The 20,712-nt window shown below is 41.9% G+C and overlaps 1 protein-coding gene across 1 annotated transcript in view; it reads left to right on the forward strand.

The window, feature by feature from the left end:
- LOC147747769 (uncharacterized) overlaps positions 1-20,712 on the forward strand; it is an 802,967-nt gene that overhangs the window by 781,478 nt on the left and 777 nt on the right. The window lies entirely within an intron of this gene.

Below are 20,712 nucleotides of genomic sequence, written 5' to 3' on the forward strand. Positions count from 1 at the left end.
TAGTATCGACGTGGAACTGCGGATATTCCAGGCCTCCACTGACTATGCTAAACTTAATTGGGTTGTGTTACCAACTAGCTCAGAGGTCACTGGAAACTTTCTTCTCTGCATAGGAAGTGATCAGCTTCCTTGGCACAGACAAGAAGGGATTCAGCTTTCCAACAACCGTGCAACATGACAACTTTGCTCCTCAGATCAAGAGTCAATCTCTAGGGTCGTGTGAAACAATAGACATGTATTTCACTCAGTCAGTCTAGTGCAGTTTACTTTCACGAGATGTAGAGAATAGAGAGACGGGCGTTAGTCAATAAAGGGTTAACATTTATTGAACAGTCTTTCTTCTCGTACAAGAGAAATGTATTGCCACAATTGCAATAATTGTTATTATGAAAAGTACGTACAGTAAGATAAGTATTGCGAAATAGAACTGTAAAAGCATTGATATGGTTTCTTAGCCATACAATGGTTTAAAAGTAATAAAACATATATACAGTCATATATACATTAGGCTAACATACTCAACTGGTGCTTCTAACTAAGCCTACCCCAGTGTGCCTGACCTAAGCCTAACACGTGAAAGGGGAGTAAGTAAGTAGCTTTAAGTTAAGTTGGTTTTGCCAAGGTTTGTTTCAAGAATTCTCGTCTAAGGGTTTAGTCAACACCATACCTCTGAATAGAATGATGGAGGATTGGTATCTCCTTCAGGGGTCTCTCTCGATATCCCAGTCACCCGCGAGGGTAAACCGGAAACGCCGTGGCTGGATTTCTCTGCACGAGAAAGGCAGCGGGTCTCTTCAGCGCGTCGAGGAAGGAGGGGGGACAGCGTCCGCGGGCAGCTGGATCTGCTGGATGTCTTCGCAGAGGGACGGCTGTTCAGCTCCTTAAGCGTACTGCACCATAGTTCGCGCTTTAGCGGCGATAATGGTATCAGCAGCTTCACCACCACAGGATAGCAGGCTGCAGCGACAGAGTGCTAGATTTACCAACACGGGGTCGTGCAGGCAGCTGGCTTCAGTAGCTCGTACAACAGGCATTGCTTAAGGCAACGTTGGTAATATTTATACCTGACAGGTGCCGGGTTTGACGCAAGTTTGCTGGACATAAGACGTCAATTAAAGATGTCACTAGGAAGTGATAGTTATCAGTTGCTCATTAGAGTTCCATTACTAATCAAAACATAGCAAGCGGGGATTTCCAGGTTTGCTGAGTTTTTATCTTGTTGAAGAACTCGGAGTGTTATCTAGGAATATCAGATAGTGACTACTGCTCTGTCATTGCACTAATTGGTCGCAAAGGAAGTGGCAGAGAGAACTATGCTGGAATGTGGCTCTGTTCGTGTGAGGCCAGAGATGACTTTTCAGAAAATCGCACTTGAACGGTTATGCCAATATAGGGAATAAATGGATTTATAGCCGAAAAGGGGCATAAGGTCACAGTATCGATCAGGAACCTAGATAAACACGCAACACCCACTCCACGGGTTAATGTCCATCAAAATTACTAAAACTAAAGCAATTAGATGCATGTGTAACATTGCCCACCCCAAAATACATAAATGCATTCGAAATAGGCGTACTTGTAATACATGAAATTTTAGGTACTGTACGTTTTTTAAAGCATAGTAATCATTCAAAAATTATTGCATATGAAATCAATGAACGATTATGCAAAAGGAATTACACATGAAGTATCTCTGACAGAAGAAAAGGGAGATAAATCATCACATAAAAATGCATTGTAATAACATGTGTGCTAGAGGCTGGTGTAATGTTGTTATGTCTCTAGATGTGTTTAGAAATAGAAGTGTGAAGCTTCTGTTCTCTAAGAATAGTTTTTACGTTAAGCAAAGAATTGTTCGTGCCAAAAAAGGTCAATATTAGAAAAATTGTCCAATTCAAAGAAAATAATTTCCAAAGCTCTTGGCAGTTTTTGTTGATCAAAACTGAAGGCCGAATTCAGAGTTCATGGGAACGCTGTGTGTCGGAAAGCTTCTCAAAAGTTATTGTTTCTCTATGGGTGAGAACATCGTATCAGACAGGCTCTCAAAGAATTGGTCTACAAATTCAGGTGATAGTTCAACCAAATTAGATAGCGCTGTAACTTGGCAGGTGTGAGAATGATTGCTGTCATGGAAGGCAGGACCAGCAATGCTCACAGAACGTTGTACCTGGATGATGTTGCTTTTGTCACTCGCTCCACTGTTACCACTTGGCTGTAGTACAGGAGTCTCCACGAATGCCGTCATCAGGATTGGTAGCCGCTGGGGACAACACAATGCGTGAGCCGTTATTGGACTGAGCAAAGTATCGACGTCCATTGGTACTGCTGATGGAAGTGAAAGACAGATGTCCAACACGCATTCATCGCCGCAAAGCATACACCGTAGCACAGGTAAAATGCAATTTTGCCATATCGGTCTGAATGAAAGGAACCAGGTCATGTTTAGATCTCTCAGCCTGGCCAATCCAAGGACGTTAGTTATCCTGTCCCGGTAGCGCATTGCTAGGATTGTCTCTTTCATTCCCATGGGAGCTATGTCTGAGCCGAGGCTTGCCATAACGTAGCAGGAGGGTCAAAAATAGAATCCCTGCGACGAGTCCCAAAAATAATGGTATGCCGCCAAAAATGGAGTGCACAAAATTAGGAAAGATTCCCAAAATTGCCTGGAAGGGTGTTAGCAGTCCCGTAAAGACTGTCTTAAATATGCCTGGGATGCTTGTTGCACTAGACATGTTAAGGAGTTGGCTGAACATTTCTACGAAATGCACGGGGCAATTTGTTGATAAAAGGTCATGAATTTCAGTAGCTGTCCTTGCAACTAGAAGATCATACGTCTCTTTAGATGACGTTATAGGCACTGTTGTCTGTAAAAGTACAGATTTAATTTTGCTTAATGTATCAATTCGTATAGAATAGAGATTCAGACGAGGCCAGATGGGAGTCACTATGTCTGGAGGCCCACTCGGAAACAATGCTTGCATACAACATATTGACCATGGACGTTACTTCTATTAGATAACTTTTCCCTGGCGTGAGGCCACAACATCTGTGATCCGCTCTAAGAATGTAACTCCCGTTTGCGAGTTGCATAAAGAAGGGCTCTATCTGAGTTGCAGGTGTGACTAGCTGGTGGCATGAAAGGTTGTTTGAATTTCCATCACATGCTCCGTGTAAATTAATACCCTGACACAAAAGTATTCCGCTTAGTGAATGTTTACAATTTTCACCACTAAGAAATACATTTTTGTCACTGTCACTATAGCAAGAATGAGTGTATGGTAATTTCCATTCGGATTTTACATATCCTTTACCCAATTGTTCATACTGGCCAGCAGGTATGTACTCAAGGCACTTTTTAAATCGGAAAGTTGTTATCGGAATTGTGATAATTCCGTGTATTATCCATTCAATGACAGGACTCTCTGACATTGTCAATGGTAATCTCTCGAGTTTTTCGATGCTCAGGATTGTATAGTCTGCTCCTTTCTGTGCCAAACTGATCTGTTTATCAGTAAGGTTAAAACTGGAAAATAATTACGTTGTGTTGATTAAACGCCAAGGCACATAGCCTGAACGAAGATTTTGCAGCGTCCAGCCTAATTCTATAATAGAGCGTAATTGAGATTGGCCATGTTGTAACATTAGCAAATCTCTGTCTATCACATCAAAGGCAGAGGATACAATATTGTCCAAAGAATATATTCTGGAAGACAGAGTCGTTAACCCATTGTCTACCACAGAAAGTGATTTCTCCAAATTAATACGATCAATTTCTCGTATTTTTTCAGCAGTTTCAATTTGCTTTACTTTCCAAGCCTCGTTGTAAGCAGCATAGATACTGGTCGCTATGAAACGCTTTTGACGCTGTTTGCGTGGTCCAAGAATGAAATCGCGCAAATCAGCACCATCTTTTAGTAAAGACAAGTGTTGCTTAATTTCAACCAGTGTGGATGTAGTTAGCCATTCTAGGCAGAGTTTCCCTACACTGTATGTTGTTATAATCCCTGGATGTTGTCTCTGGGAGTATCTAGGGTCTAATCTGGTCATTTTTAACCCCTGTGTTTTATTCAGGAATCTATCTTGACAGCTATTTGTGTCTGTAGGCCAGATTAACCACTTTTTCCAATCAGGATGTGTTCTGTTGAAATGTAAAATTTGTGACACGTCTAACTCAATATCTGTGGTTGTATTCTCAGGTATTGGCTTCGGAATAGACGGTGTTTTAAGGTCTTTGATCTTAGCTAGGCCAAGACAAGATGTTTGGTGTATTGTGTCATTTAAAAATAACATTTGTTCTGGTATCATGCAGGTTCTAAATAGTGCTTCTATGCCTTGCACCTGCCAATCTTTTGTACCCCAAATTGTTTTCGTTTCAATATTATTCTTCCAATAATCAAAACCAAATGTCATCATTTTGTCATAAAATGCTTCTGAATATATCAATTTAGAATTTGTCAGCATTGTTTTCATTCCTGTTTTATCTAACAGTTTATAATAAAACGTTTCTGCATCACTGGTGTTAAACCCTGAGAAGTATTTGAATTTCTCAAAAAATGCTTTAGAACTGCTTTTAGGTGGTGTAGAACAATGTTCCCATTGATTATACATAAAAACATTTCTAGGCTGTGCAGATTTATGCAAGTAATGATCCCCATAGTGGGTGTAACAGAATAACTGCTCATAACTAGATGAACCTTGTAAATAATCATGATCTGTGAATCTAGCTGACATTACTAAATCAGACATCATGTCTTTAATACTGTTAAAGTCCCAATCATCAGAGAATGTACTTGGTGTCACAAAGTCACTTAAGGAAACCTTTAGTTGATGAGGATACTTCAGGATTTCGACCGGACCATAGATCTCATAGTCTGTTTTCTCCCATACTACCCCACCAGGTATTGGAATCGCTGTGACATTTACTGTTGACAGTTCTCTTTTCTTCACGTGGGATGATCTGTGTGGTTTCAGGACTAGGTTGATGTTCTGACTTGCTGTGTCCATTGTAATATATTTTCCTTCAATGAATTTACCCAAACACAGTATCATGATGAGCCAAAGCAGGAGGAAAAATACACCTAGACCGAACCAGAACTCTAGCCAAGGGGAAATTAGGTAGATTTCCTTCAGTTGATGAAAGAGTTCCGTTGCTTTTTCTTTAAGAGTCTTTTTTGTTTCTGGCATCACTTCGGGGTCATTTAAATCTTCAGAGAAGTTGTCGAAGTTGATGAAATAACCAGAGGCAGTTCTGTCAATTGATGGGATTGTTCTTTCAATCTGTCTTTCGGTAGCACTTTCTGATGCCACATCATTGTAGACCGGTGATGTTTCTTGACGAACTGTTTCAATCTGTGTTTCAAGAGGCACGAGTTCCATGGCATTATTGCATAGTCCTTCATTGTGCACTGCAGGCTGATCGAATGTGATTAGTCTTTCAGTTTGAACCTCTTGGATTGTTGCAAGTTTGGGTATTCTGTTGTTTCTTGGGAGTCCACTGGGCCTACTGTTGATTATAGGCCACATGCTTGTGGTTTTACCAGATCGATAGACACGACTCTGTTCTCCTTTTTACCAGCAAGGGGCGGTAGCACAACTGATCTTGTTCCGGTGACTGCTAAGACAGGTACTGCTTTTCTGTAAGAAGGCCCAAATTCCTTCTTCACCGCGATCTTTTCTCTGACTAGATCCCCAATCTTTGGAATCCAGACAGGCCTTGCTGGGGCTGTTGCGGGTGGTGCCTCGTCAGTGGTACTTGGCTGTTGCTTTAACTTTATGTTGCTTTATGATTTTCTTGTTTCATTCAGTTCCTGTAAAACAGCCAAACGATCTTTTACATCAAAGTGCGTTGTTTCTTCTTGTACCACTGACATCTGACTATCGAGGTCCTGAACTCGCATTCTAATTCCGAACAATAGTTCGTATGGGCTGAAACCTTTTAGAGAATTTCTTGGCATGTTGTTAAGACTAGTCTGGACACTTATTAAATGTTTGACCCACGCAGCGCCTGAACCTAATACCTTCGCTGTTATAGATTGCTTTATGTCACGTTTTTTTCTTTCTACCACACTGTTCCCTTCCGGGGTATGACGGACAAGAATACCGCAACCCGATTCCCATGCTAGCCATGGCCTCCTTATAGGCTCGAGAGCTGAAAGCAGGACCCTGGTCAGAATGGAACGTGGTAATTGCGTATATGCCGATATTTACTCGCAAATCTTTTATAACCGTTCTAGTGTCAGCCGAGCGCTGGAGGCCTCATCTTTTAAGTGCTTTTCGTCTTAATGGTGTACACTGGGACGCGCTTCTCTTCTTTGATTGCGCAGATAGACCGCCTTATGCTGTCTAGAAGGGATCCTGAAACTACACTGGCCTGTTCATTTCTGCGATCTCGGTTGCAGTTTGGACAGTTTTGAGCAAAACATTGAATATCTATACTCATTCCTGGCCACCAGTACTCTGATTGTAATTCTTTCAGAGAGGCTTTGATTGTTTGGTGTCTCAGACCCAACCCCATGTGTGCTTCCAGTAAGAGGAAGCCCCTCCTGCTCCTGTTTGGAATTACTCTGTCCCCCACTCCAGGGATTCGAGCAAAAGGAACGGAGTTTGCATCGATTATGTATGCATAATTGAGTGGATAGTTCACGGGTAGTGCTGCACAGTCGCCTTTTACGGTCGTTTTTACTGCCAGCATGGTTTCCCCGTCTATGTACTTATCTGTACGCTTTTTTGTGGCTACGGAAGCCGGTTTAGTTGCTTCCGCTTTGGCTGTATTAGCCAATGAATTCCCTGCAACGTGAACGCCATCACGCTGAAGACTCTGTGCGTGAATCACGTGAGTCTTTTGTAGTTCTTTGTATAAAAGAGCTACCTCGTTCCAGAGCAATTTATGCTTTATTGTGGCACCTGTGTCATCTTTGTAGTCGTTTTCGATCCAACTCTGCAGTTTATTGTTGTAAGAGTTGACGCAAAAATGAGAATCGCACACTATAAGTGTCGGGAATTCACGTTCTGCATTTTCGAGCGCCATCTTTAAAGATCTGATTTCAGTTCTTTGAACCGAACAGTTTCTTACAGATTCAGTTTTTGTTACTTTCGGTCTGAATTTACCGCACAGCCAACGACCTTTAATGATCGCACATGCTGCATCGTAGGATTTTCTCTCTACGTTGAAATGCTGTACAGAGCTATCTGTATAGATTATACAGGCGTATTGTGGGAGAGGCAGAATTTCGATTGGCAGAGGATATTCTTCTTCATATTCTAAATCATTCAGTTCTTCAAATTGCGGGGCGAAATAGTATTTCACATCTTCCGCTCCTAGAGAATCTATGCACTGTATCCATTTCGGATCCAGTGACACTGTAGGCAGGTTTACTGGGCTGAATAGCGCCTCGAAGGCGGATTCCGCTGTAAGGATATTAATCCGTTTCCCGTGTGCTAGTTCTCGTTCATTTGCTAATGCGATTTGCACTGCGTTCACAGTTCTTTCTGTGGGACTGAATGTTTTTTCTGCTTGTGTGTACAAGTGAGATTTAATTGAAATAGGTACCTTTTCTCCCTCATTAGAGGTTAGGTACGTAAATCCGCATCTTCCTGGGATGACTCGGATTACAAGATCGATCGTGTTGTCACGTGTATCTAATTTTGTTTTTGCTAACATGTCTGTTTGCAGTGATCTCAAAATTTCTGTGTGTTTTTGAGTCCATTTGATTTGTTTAAAATCAGGTTTAATTAGTTCGTAGAGAAGTTTAACCCTCTCTGCGTAATTTAGAATGTAAGTTCTTCCGAAATTCAGAAAACCTAGTATGGATTGTAAATTCTTCAGCGTTTTTGGAGCTTGGAGTACAGCGCACTTCTCTAAGAAGTTGTCCGCTAGGCTTTTCCCTTCACTTGATAATTCGTACCCTAAAAATAGTACTGTCAGATGGGCAATTCGGGACTTCTTAAAGTTGAATTTGTAACCCTCTGCTGCGAACCCAAGTATAATGGTGTTCACTCTTTTCAAGTGAGTATCCAAGTCGTCGTCTGTGAGATAAATATCATCTACGTAAGATAATGCTTCATCATCATAGATTTGTAGTAACTCTGTTACCCTAGCTGAGAATAGTCCTGGGCTGTTCTTGAACCCCTGTGGGAGTCGACAGAATTTTTCTGTGACCCAAATGCAGAGAAAGCGGTCAAATATCTGCTTTCTGGTGCAATGTTTTGACAAAAGAAGCCATTAGATATGTCTAATGTCGTTTTGTATTTTTTCCTAACTATGTTATTCATTAGGGCTGCACTATGCGAGTTTTGTACTGCAAAAGTTTTACAACATGTATTAAGATGTCTGTAGTCCAAAACTAGACGATATGAATTGTCTGGCTTGGAGACAGGAAACAAAGGATTGTTCATTTGAGAGGTGCATGTTTCAATCACCCCCTGGTACTCAAGTTGATCTAAGATCTCCCTGACTTGTTTTTTAGCTTCTTGCTTTATGGGATACTGCCGTTGGGCAGTTGGTTCACTTTTTAATTGGATTTTGTGAGGCGGTGAATCCTCATCCCATCCTACATGATTTTTATATAATGCAGGTGCCTGGGCCACTGCCCATTTCCTTGCATATGTGTATTTTTTGTGAATCGGTATGTGATTCGAGAAGGCAGGCATAATCACTTCTTCGCCACGAGGGCACTCCCTGACAAACTCTGGGGGCCAATCTTTTTCAGCTAACAGAATATCATAGCCTTTTGAGAGCTTATCCCAAAATAGACCCTTAATTTTCCTAGTCTTATCACCCTCTATACGCAATGTTATTTCGTATATTTTATGGGGGTCGCTAAGTCTGGCGTCGGCAGTTTCAACCTGAATGTATTCATTCGTGTCCACTGTCTCCAGATGACTCATCAAGATCTTGCGTGCTATACTGATTTCTGCTGCACTGTCCAACATTGTCAATGCCCACTCCCCGTTTTTCAACTGTGTCCTCAGTATTCTCGGCATGGTTGATTACTCTAATACTGGCTACCTTCTTTTTCTGAAATTGAGATTTCTTATTTTGAGCAGGTTCCTTGTCTTTGGACTTGGTGTGCTCGCCTGGGTCTGACCGTCCTCTTCTTTCCGAATTCTGTGGAAAAGATCGAGAGGGACGTGTATCAATACTTTGATATCTATCAGGTTTTTTCAGATTATCCCTATTTCTAAGGTTATATCTTTTCTCAGAGGGCTCCCTCTGGGGAGACTGGCGTTCTCGAGTCGGAGTTCTTTCCCTCCGTCGAGGAGACCTTCCTCTGGACTGGAAAACCTTTTCCTTGGGAGTGGATTGTTTATTTCCATCCCAGCTCTTTTTAGGAGTGTTTAAATTATTTTTAATAAATAATTTTTCAGGATTTTCGAGCAGTTGGGGCTTAACTGGTTTTCCACCCAAGCTGTCTCTACCTAATTCTTCATAGCATTTTTCTATGATTTTTGCAAGCTCAACAGGATCTTTTATATCTGTTTCCTTCAACTTCTGGCGAATCGCCACAGATGCTGCTTCTCCTCTAATGTTGGCTAATAATATAGCCGTGACCTGCTTGAAGTCTTTCAGTAATTTCATACCTAGATTTAAAGCGGGCTCTGGACCGAATTCATTTTGAATCTGTTTTAGCACTTTTGGTATTACCGCCATAGACGGAACACCGTGTGTTTTTGTGTAAATGGAAGCAAAGACTGTACCCCAAGTGTCGCAGTCCTCCACGTGTGGTGCGATTCCCATAGGAAGGCAGATGGTCAAGATTCTGTGTTTCTCAATAGGGGTAGTATCAGGAAATCCTGCCTCTATTTGAGTGATTTTCTGTGCTAACCAGAAAGGAATTTGTTCCCGTTTTACGGGTGTTTTACCAAGACATGACTGTATGTTCTGTGGTGTAATTTTATTTGTGTTCCCCTGATGAGGGGTCAGCTGTGGTGTATTAACAGCTGGTTGGACTGTTGCAGTCCGCATTACATATTGGACTAATTGCCTATGTATTTTTATTAATGTGTTTAGCTATACTAACAGCTCTTCTCTAGACATTTTTGCAATGTCAGGATGTGGTGTGTAGCTGGCTAGAACCGGCCACGTGGCTCCTGGTCTACCTAGTGGACCGAGCCTAGTTATGTGATCATTGTGTTTTTGGGCGCCATTAAACCAGAGCAGGTGCTCTTGAAATTTAAGTGGAATTTCAATCTCCTCGAAAGGAGCGTACTCTTCCGGAGGTTTCTCTATTTTGTAATAGTGAAACTCTTTTGTTATAGCGTTTACCGCTGGAAAGTTTATCCATGAATAGAATACCTCTGTCTGCCGATACTCGTGAGCCTCTATCACGAAAATTACTGTACCACCCTGAGGTGTCAGTCCGTTTACTATAAGTTTTAACGTTATAGATTTTCTTAACTGTGCCGGGATGATTATTGCATCCGGGTCTGTGTATTCGGGACCTTGCTGAGTCGCATCTGCTGCGGCCCCAGTGGTTCCGTTATTTTCTGGCATTGTAAAAATGCAACGTTTGCAGAGTAGGTCTCCAAGGAGACAAAGATTAGGTGCACAATATTTTGGAACACTGTATCCTTCAACGTTGAATAAACCAGAGCTTTACATAGGAATCTTTTCCTACTAAGGTCGGGCGGATTTTAACCTTTCACCCACTCCAGACGTCTATTGGAGTATTTACGGGAGAAAGGGGTGTGAAATATGCACGACTGAGTTACTCTAAAAGTCTTGCGTTAGTTTATCGCCTTACCAAACGTTTGGGCGCCATGTAGTGTAGTTCCTAGTTTCCCACTAGGCCCTGCGCATTGGAATAACATAAACAGTAGTATCGACGTGGAACTGCGGATATTCCAGGCCTCCACTGACTATGCTAAACTTAATTGGGTTGTGTTACCAACTAGCTCAGAGGTCACTGGAAACTTTCTTCTCTGCATAGGAAGTGATCAGCTTCCTTGGCACAGACAAGAAGGGATTCAGCTTTCCAACAACAGTGCAACATGACAACTTTGCTCCTCAGATCAAGAGTCAATCTCTAGTGTTGTGTGAAACAATAGACATGTATTTCACTCAGTCAGTCTAGTGCAGTTTACTTTCACGAGATGTAGAGAATAGAGAGACGGGCGTTAGTCAATAAAGGGTTAACATTTATTGAACAGTCTTTCTTCTCGTACAAGAGAAATGTATTGCCACAATTGCAATAATTGTTATTATGAAAAGTACGTACAGTAAGATAAGTATTGCGAAATAGAACTGTAAAAGCATTGATATGGTTTCTTAGCCATACAATGGTTTAAAAGTAATAAAACATATATACAGTCATATATACATTAGGCTAACATACTCAACTGGTGCTTCTAACTAAGCCTACCCCAGTGTGCCTGACCTAAGCCTAACACGTGAAAGTGGAGTAAGTAAGTAGCTTTAAGTTAAGTTGGTTTTGCCAAGGTTTGTTTCAAGAATTCTCGTCTAAGGGTTTAGTCAACACCATACCTCTGAATAGAATGATGGAGGATTGGTATCTCCTTCAGGGGTCTCTCTCGATATCCCAGTCACCCGCGAGGGTAAACCGGAAACGCCGTGGCTGGATTTCTCTGCACGAGAAAGGCAGCGGGTCTCTTCAGCGCGTCGAGGAAGGAGGGGGGACAGCGTCCGCGGGCAGCTGGATCTGCTGGATGTCTTCGCAGAGGGACGGCTGTTCAGCTCCTTAAGCGTACTGCACCATAGTTCGCGCTTTAGCGGCGATAATGGTATCAGCAGCTTCACCACCACAGGATAGCAGGCTGCAGCGACAGAGTGCTAGATTTACCAACACGGGGTCGTGCAGGCAGCTGGCTTCAGTAGCTCGTACAACAGGCATTGCTTAAGGCAACGTTGGTAATATTTATACCTGACAGGTGCCGGGTTTGACGCAAGTTTGCTGGACATAAGACGTCAATTAAAGATGTCACTAGGAAGTGATAGTTATCAGTTGCTCATTAGAGTTCCATTACTAATCAAAACATAGCAAGCAGGGATTTCCAGGTTTGCTGAGTTTTTATCTTGTTGAAGAACTCGGAGTGTTATCTAGGAATATCAGATAGTGACTACTGCTCTGTCATTGCACTAATTGGTCGCTAAGGAAGTGGCAGAGAGAACTATGCTGGAATGTGGCTCTGTTCGTGTGAGGCCAGAGATGACTTTTCAGAAAATCGCACTTGAACGGTTATGCCAATATAGGGAATAAATGGATTTATAGCCGAATAGGGGCATAAGGTCACAGTATCGATCAGGAACCTAGATAAACACGCAACACACCAGTATTCCTTATCATGGCAAGGTTCCAACTAGACTACTTAGTCATTATGTTTGTCATTGTCATGACTCAACGGGACTTTCATCTTTTTGTACCCTATTGCTTTACTTTCCACAAGATGTTATGCATAAGTGATTTACCTGCATTTATCTGTTGTATAATTAACCTCACTTATTGTAAAGCACTCTGATATCCGCAAGGGTCTTGTTTGCGCTCTATAAAACTTTCAAAATAAATAAATAAATATATAAATTGGACCACATTCCTTATCACAGAGGATTTGATAACCAACACAGGGAACATCGTTTACAACGCAACTTTTACCACACAGTGCCTTTAAGACGCAACTTTTACAACGCAAACCATTACAACGTATTGCGCTGGGGGGCGCTCTAGGATAGGGAATAGGTTTAATTTACTATCGAACACATTCCCTACTATCCATGGGGACTGGAGTTGGAATAGTAAATTAAACTATTCACTATCCAGCGCCCCAAAGCACAATGCTTTGTAAAGGCATGCGTTGTAATGTCATACATCCACCAACACAGCTCAATGATCAAAGCCTAGAGTCTGGAAAAGGAACATGCACAACATTGACGGGAATGCTCTGATTTCTCTCATATTATACAGAAAGTGGGAGACCCAATATACCCTTGAGGGCTTGGGCTATATAAATGATAAGGTAAGGGTTGCTTTCAAGGGTTATTTTTTGGTCAAAATATTTCACACATTTTTGTAAGAAATTAATAACAGGCCCAAGTTATTTTGGCCCAAGCTAAGCAATAGTAAATCACTTCACAAATGTTCAGTGACTATTATTTGATTAAATGAAAAACTACAAGTTACAAAAAAACAAAGAAGCACAGAAACCGGTGTATATAAAAAATATATTCACTTTATATCTTTGAGAGGATACTAAAAGTGTATATAAACAATGTGACAAGAAGGAAAACAATATACAATCAAAACACCTTCACTGTAACATTTTGTAACACTTTTCTTCTTTGTTAAAATTAAATACAAAAAATGATAGAAAAAAAAGCGTGGGTCGACGTTTCGGTCTCTATCTTTTCAATACTGAGACCATCTTCAGGACAGTACAAATATACAGAAGCTAACCCCTGATATCAAGTGATAGCAACCGTATTCAAGTGTATCATACAGGTTTGCTTCAGCGATTAAAGTTGAATCTTTATTCTTTCTCGAAGGCACGCTTTCTTTGCTGGTTAGAGTGATGCTTACAACTCTCAAAAGAATAATGTGCACTGGAATTATTAATGCCTCGGAGAGAAAACGTGTATCTTTTTTTGATGCCTTGTTTTCTTTTTAGCGCGTTCTGGGATCGATCAGGTCAATTCAATTGAAAACCTTAGGAAGAGCCAGGAGCTTCACAGACTCGAACGGCAGCGATTTGCATTAGTACCCTCTCAAATATATAAAGTGAATATATTTTTTATATACACCGGTTTCTGTGCTCCTTTGTTTTTTGCAACTTGTAGTTTTTCATTTAATCAAATATTAGTCACTGAAAATTTGTGAAGTGATTAGCTATTGCTTAGCTTGGGCCAAAATAACTTGGGCCTGCTATTCATTTCTTACAAGAAAAATTGAAATATTTTGACCAAAAAAAAAACCCTTGAAGGCAACCCTTACCTGATTTCTCTCAGTCACAACATCTTGACCCCCCCCCCCCCCCCCGAATTGCTCTCAGATGTCCTTTATCAAGGACATCTGAGAGCTATTACAAAACACTACTCTCAGTTCATGGTGTCTGCTCTTGACTCGATCACTCAATTCCAACTAAAAAGAATGGCCACTAAAGTTTCAAAACCTTGGTACAATGGTAGTCTCACCACAGAAAGATGGACTTGAGACTAGCCGAACATTAATGGAGATCTGACCCTTCTCGTGAGCACCTCAAGCACCTGAGATCATTGAGGAATAAAAACTACAAAGACATCAGAATCTAAATAGCAAATTTCTACACAAACCAACTAGTTCAAGCCAGTATTTAACCCAAAAAACGGTTTGATCTCATAAAAGCACAAACAAACTCTGCCCCCAATCAGTCACTAGCTGTATTTAATTCGCAAACAAATTGTGAGGAATATGCCTCTTTCTTTCTGTAGAAGGCAGAAACTATGAGAAATTACCTGCAGATGGCCTTGGAACAATATCCCCCCCCAGCCCAGCACCTCTGCTCTCAGGCCTACCATTTCAGTATGTTTTCCTGGGCGTTTCCCCAAGCACAAAGCCTCATGGAACTGTTTCAGAACCTTCGATGAAGACGCCATTCTTAAAATCTTAACTAGTCTAAATCCCTCAAACAACTTTAATGACCCACTTAAGACTAAGTGATAAGGAAATCATAGCCGCAATACTCCCAAACTGGACCAAGATCGTTAATGCCTCTCTCCTGCAAGGCTCCATCATGGACTGCTTAAAGTCCGGTCAAGTTACCCCCATCCTGAAAAAACCAAAAGTGGACTTAACTGACCGTAACAACTTCCAACCTATTTCAAATATCCCTACCCTGGTGAAGCTCCTGGAGAGTGTGTTCACATACAACTCTATAACCACATCGATCAATTTCAACTATTCGACCAATTCCAAGCTGGTTCCTGTGCAGGACACAGCACCGAATCAGCAATGACACACATAGTGGATGATGACCTAAAAATGCTAGATCAGAACCAAGCTTGTCTCTTAGTCCTCCTTGATCTATCTTCAGCATTCGATACAGATAAGCATGTAAACCTCCTAGGCCTTTTGGAACACTGTATGGGCCTAACAGGGATAGTCCTTAACTGGTTCTCCTCCTATTTCCAAAACCGGTCTCAAACAGTCAAGCTTAATCACTCACTATCGCAGACCACGCTGATCCCACTAGTGATAACACAGGGCTCCTCTCTTTCGTCCACTCTCTCAACCTATTCATGAAACCCCTAACAGGAATTCTGAGCCCATCCGAAATCCTCAATCACATGTACACTGATGATACCAACTATACCTCTAAGTCTCCACCCCAGAAGACATCAGTGCCCTCAACACAACTCTAAAGGCAACTCAAAACTGGCTAGCAACCAATCACCTCAATTAAATATTCTAAAAACTGAACTCCTCCTAATTGCCCCAACCAACCAGTAGCAGGTCATAAAAGAATGGTAAAGACAGCTTACAGCCCTCAACTGCACTCCACAAATCATTGACTCTGCAAAATCACAGGTCGTAACTCTTGACAAGAATCTCAACACGAAAAACACATCAGTGCCGCCACAAAAGCAATAAATCACCAAATGAGTATTTTAAGAAAAGTAACGCCTTTCCTCCCCGCCAACGACTTCAGGCATGCAGTACAAGCCCTAGTGATTCCCTGTTTGGACTATGGTAGTGCACTCCTATCTGAACTACCCAGGTCCAAACTGGCTCCTCTAAGGGCCTTGCTCATATCTGCAGCTAGACTCATCACTGGCTCAGAAATGCACAACCACATCACCCTGGATCTCAAATCTCTCAACTGGCTCTCTTACAAGGCAAGAATCCAGCAAAAAAATTGCCTGCATGATGCATAAAGCCGTCCACCACAATACACCTAGATGTCTCACCCAGAAGCTCAAACTCGCTGGCGGCTCCAGATCCTCCAGAAGCTCCAACCTCTTTCTTCTGAAACCTCAAAGATTCCACAAGAAGAACACCTACAACCGGTCCTTCTCTGGGATAGTCCCAAGGATTTTGGACACATTACGTCCTGCAGTCAGAACAAATCACTCGATCATATCATTCAAGAAACAAGTCAAAGAGCTATTTATCACTGACTACCTTAGTGCGTTCATCCTAGCAGTACCAACTCTTCCCCCCTTCTTCTCAACATTGCCTGGTACTTCCAGTTGTCTAAACAATGATACTATGTTAGTATTGGTGGCAGAACATTGATTTTCGGATGTTACTTACTTTGTAGTGAATTTGATATTACTGTATTTACTACTGTTTAATTGTAAAGCTCTCTGATACCTGCAAGTGTCATGCGGATTTTAAAAGTACCCATGGTTTGTTGATTCCCCTGGAGAAGACCAAGAAATGAGCTAAAACACAGTTACTTTTTTTTGGGGGGGGGGAGAGCTGCAGATGAAAGTGTCTGTTTTTTTCCCTGCAAAGAATATCAACAAAGTTTTTGTGGTGCTGAAATCACTATCTCCCCAGCTTTGTTTAGGGACTGACAGACTTTTGTCAGAAAACCAAAAGTTTTTTCACAGTTTTGGGATTTTACTCGGACATGTCCTATTTTTGCTATTTTTTGTGCTTTCAACCTCCTTCCAGTTAATTGTAAAAACGGGTATAAAAGCAATAAAGGATCCTGACCATCTATACAATTCTAAAATGTCGACAAAATTCTGAATTCAACAAGGGGTCAGTTCTGCCGATCCTTCAAGGGTTTATTATAGAAACTAACAGTTGAAAATAGAAAAAAATCGAAATGAGTTGAAAAGAACAGCATTTGTGCCAACGTTTTCATCTGTAACTTTCTCTAAGTATGACACATTTATTAAAGCAATATACATCCGCTGGACCCTTCTCGTTGTGGGGATATATAGGACTTGTAGGTTGACCAAGAACTCGAAGAACCCAGAGCCATAACTGAGCAGCATCTTGCAATGGTTTATTATTGTGTCCCGGGTCTATAGCAATTCATTTGGGAAAATATAAAAAATATAAATAGTGAAAAATCGATATGAAAGACACCTATGTATATCTGAAATGGGAACAAAATAAGAGTTTGGAAACAGTAGATATTTGTACTTCTCTGAAATTGCGGGTACACATATTAGCATATAAATTATAGGACAATTTTTAAAGTGCCTTCTTTTTTCCACATTGACTTACATTTAGAAGGCAGAAATGCATTGAAAGTCAATAGGTAATAACAGTTGCTTCTGTGTTCCCCTAAGTCGTCTAATAAAAATGGTACCTCACTTGTGTGGGTAGATCAAGTGCCCACGAAAGGAAACGGCCCAAAACACAACATGGACATACCACATTTTTACAGTGAAAATTGACTCTTTTTTTGCAAAGTGCCTCGGTGTAGATTTTGAACCCTAGCTTGGCCGGCACCTAGGGAAACCTAGCAAACATACACATTTTTTAAAACTAGACACCCAGGGGAATCCAGTATGGGGTGACTTGTCTGGCTCTCACCAGGTTCTGTTACCCTTAAAAAACTTAACATTTGTTAAAAAAAAAAAACATTTTGCTCACATTTCTGTGATGGAAAGTTCTCGTATCTGCAAGGATCCACAAAATTCCACCCACCCCACATTCCCCAAAATCTTCTTATAAAAATGATACCTCACTTGTGTAGGTAGTCCTACTGCTGCGACAGGAAATGGCCGAAAACGCAACATGGACACACCACATTTTAACAGTGAAAACTGACCCTTTTTTTGCAAAGTACCTACCTGTAGATTTTGAACCCTACCTTTGCAGGCATCTAGGGAAGCCTAGAAAATCTATAAATTTTTAAAAAGTAGACTCCCAGGGAAATCCAGGATGGGTGACATGTGTGGCTCTCAACAGGTTCTCTTACCCAGAATCCCTTGCAAACCTCATCCTTTGTAGAAATAAAATAACACAATTTCCTTACATTTCTGTGATGGAAAGTTCTGGAATCTGCGTGGATCCACAAAATTCCACCCACCCCAAATTTCCAAAAGTCTTCCAATAAAAATGATACCTCACTCATGTGGGTGGGTCAAGTACCCACGACAGGCAAGGGCCCAAAGCGTATTGTGGAGACATGAAAATGACCTATCACAAAATGACCTGCCTTTGCAAGCGAGGGGCACCTGGGTTTTTGGCACTGGAATCAGAGACCATCTATGGAATCCTAGCAAACCCACACATTTCTGAAAACTAGAGACCTTTGGGAATCCAGGGAGGTATAGCTTGCGTGGATCTCCCAATGTTTCCCTACGCGGAATCCCCTGCAAACCTCAAAATTTGCTGAAAGAAATCACATTTTCCTCACTTTTTTGGGTGGGAATGTTATGGGATCACCGGGCTGAGACAAATTTCCTACCACCTAGCGTTTCTCCAGTTCTCCTGATAAAAATGGTACCCGAGGGAGCAGTTAAAGGAAAAGAATTGCCCCCATCTGCCTCTAGGGGGGCAGAAAGACTGTGGTCATTTTTTAGGGGCAGGTGTGGGGGTATTGGCATGCACCATTCTGGGAAGGCCCCACCCCTACGTATAAAATAAAACCTGGTGCCTAGTGGGCTTCCTGCCCACTGGGTGCCAGATCAGGGGCTACTGCCCCTATCTGCTTCCTGGATGGCAGAAAGACTGTGGCATTTTGTGGGGGGTCTGGTGGGGGCATTGACATGCTGTTCTGGGGGAAAAAATCCCTCGTGCCTAGTGGGCTTTCTGCCCCCGAGGGTAGATAAAGGGCTATTGCCCCATCAGCCAGGAGGGGCAGAAAGATGGTAGCATTTTTTGTTGGGTGCATTGGCATGCCCATTCTGAGCAGCCCTCACCCCTACGTATGTATAAATAAAATGGTGAACAACCTTTACAACGCAACTTTTACCACACAGTGCCTTTACGATGTAACTTTTACAACGCAAACCATTACAACGCATTGCGCTGGGGGCGCTCTAGGATAGGGAATAGATTTAATTTACTATCCAACACCTTCCCTAGTGTCCACGGGGACTGGAGTTGGAATAGTAAATTAAATAATTCATTATCCAACACCCAAAAGCACTATGTGTTGTAATGATATGCGATATAAAAACTGCGTTGTAAAGGCATGCGTGGTAAAAGCATGCGTTGTAATGTCATACATCCAAATAAAATCCCTGGTGCCTAGAGAGCTTTCTGCCCCTTGTGGGGCAGATAAGGGGATATTGCCCCATCTGTCTCCTCGGTGGACAGAAAGACTGTAGCATTTATCTTTAGGTGGGGGCATTGACATGCCCATTCTGGGCAGCCCCCACCCCTACATATATAAACAAAAATCCCTAGAGCCTAGTGGGCTTTCTGACCCCTGGGGGGCAGATCAGGGGCTATTGCCCCCATCTGCCCTGTGGAGTATATTTTTTTTCTTCCTTGGGGGGGTAAGGTGAGGGCATTGGGATGCCCATTCTGGGAAGCCCCCACCCCGGCCTATAAAACAATCATCCCTGGCGTCTAGAGACAGAAAGACTGTCTGTGGTAATATTTTATGGGGGGAGCAAAGGCCCTTGCCCTTGCCCATGGTTGTTGGTCGCTCTCCTGAGGTGATCCCCAAGGAGGGATCCACTAGAGAAGGGTACCACTGGAAAGGAGAGATTCTCCCCTTTCCAATGATACCTCTCCCAAGTGTTTCAGTGCTTGGGGGCTGAGATAGCCCCACATACACCGAAACATTGAAACTGAAAGTAAGATTCAGTTTTGTTTTCAAATTAATGACAATAGCGCGCCATGCGCGCAATCGTCATTACATTGAAATTCTGAAACGGGCCTCGGGAGGTTGGAAAGCTCTTCCCCACCTCTTGAGGCCCCAGAAAGAAAAAGGAAATCAATCCCTCTGCTGTTTGCAGCAGAGGGATTTAGTAGCAGAGGGATTTAGTGTGCCTCTGCACATAACAAAATGGTTAAGTCATGAGCACAGGAGCACTGGTGCTCATGACAGAGCCATTCCGTTATGAGCACAGAAAGGGTTAATATGAAAAAATGCTTTATGTTCACAAATTGGTGTCCTAATTCTACTGACTTATGTCAATTACTTATCTTCCATGTTAGTGCTTAACACATGGTCTTATTTATTATTGTGAATCCGAGGACCATCTGTTGAGTACTGTGAGAGTATTAAGTAATGCAGTCTAACCAGCCACACTGCATAATACTCCACTTTCCTACACATAACAGGAGACTTGAGAATGTCATAAATAAAAGAACACTTGGACTATGCTGGTATTTGGTCATATATTCATATTAAAGCGAAACTTTCAACCTTCGTCGCTCTGGAATGTGGCCCAAGGTTGGTATGCCTGATATCACCACTTTTATTCCCAAAGCCCTGGAACCCTTGTTAAAAACCACAGGTGGTAACAAAAGATTGATTGCTCAATCGAATTATAAGCACATGCTGATGACATGCTTCTTTGTGTATCTAAACCTGAGTTCCATTATAGATTAAAGGGCAGAATATTAATTTATTATTAGCCTGAAATGTCGTCCGAATGGATGGGGATCATATATTCCTGTGCAGGACCCATATGTCCCAGCTCTTCTGGATGAGGCTGCTGAAAACAAGACTGCTTCTGAATATAATGTTTGCCTCCACAGATGATGCAATGCTAATGTGCAGACTCGTCTCTCACCACTCAGTGACACTCCTCCAGTACTGCTGCTGCACTAGTAGCTATAAAGGGCAGAGTTTAACAACATT

This window comes from Lissotriton vulgaris, chromosome 1_1, assembly GCF_964263255.1.
Source record: "Lissotriton vulgaris chromosome 1_1, aLisVul1.2, whole genome shotgun sequence".
Lineage (NCBI taxonomy): Eukaryota > Metazoa > Chordata > Amphibia > Caudata > Salamandridae > Lissotriton > Lissotriton vulgaris.